Genomic DNA, 362 nt, shown 5'->3' with positions numbered 1-362 from the left:
GACCATATCTACCCATTATTCGCGGGAAATTCGCATATTTGCAGCATTTTTCTAAGAGAAATATCCACAAATTCCTGGGGTTTTTTTTATCCATTTCATCAGAAAATTCACTTTTTGTGATAAAACTATTAAAAAACCAGGGTATAAGCATTTTTAGAGGGTTTTCCTGAGTTTTAACTAACAAAATAGGCAGTTTTAAGTGCTTTTATTGGGGTTTCAACTATTCGCAGAGGTCTGGTACGTATCCCCCGGGAATACGTGGGGGGGGGGGACAATGGTATGTATAAATATATATTACTGGTAATTTTCTTAGACGCAAAGATCATTATTCAATTGTATTCCACCTAGGAAAATGAAAAGTC

The sequence above is a fragment of the Macrobrachium nipponense genome, chromosome 5, assembly GCF_015104395.2.
Source record: "Macrobrachium nipponense isolate FS-2020 chromosome 5, ASM1510439v2, whole genome shotgun sequence".
Classification (NCBI taxonomy): Eukaryota; Metazoa; Arthropoda; class Malacostraca; order Decapoda; family Palaemonidae; genus Macrobrachium; species Macrobrachium nipponense.
Note: the sequence above shows the minus strand (reverse complement) of the source record.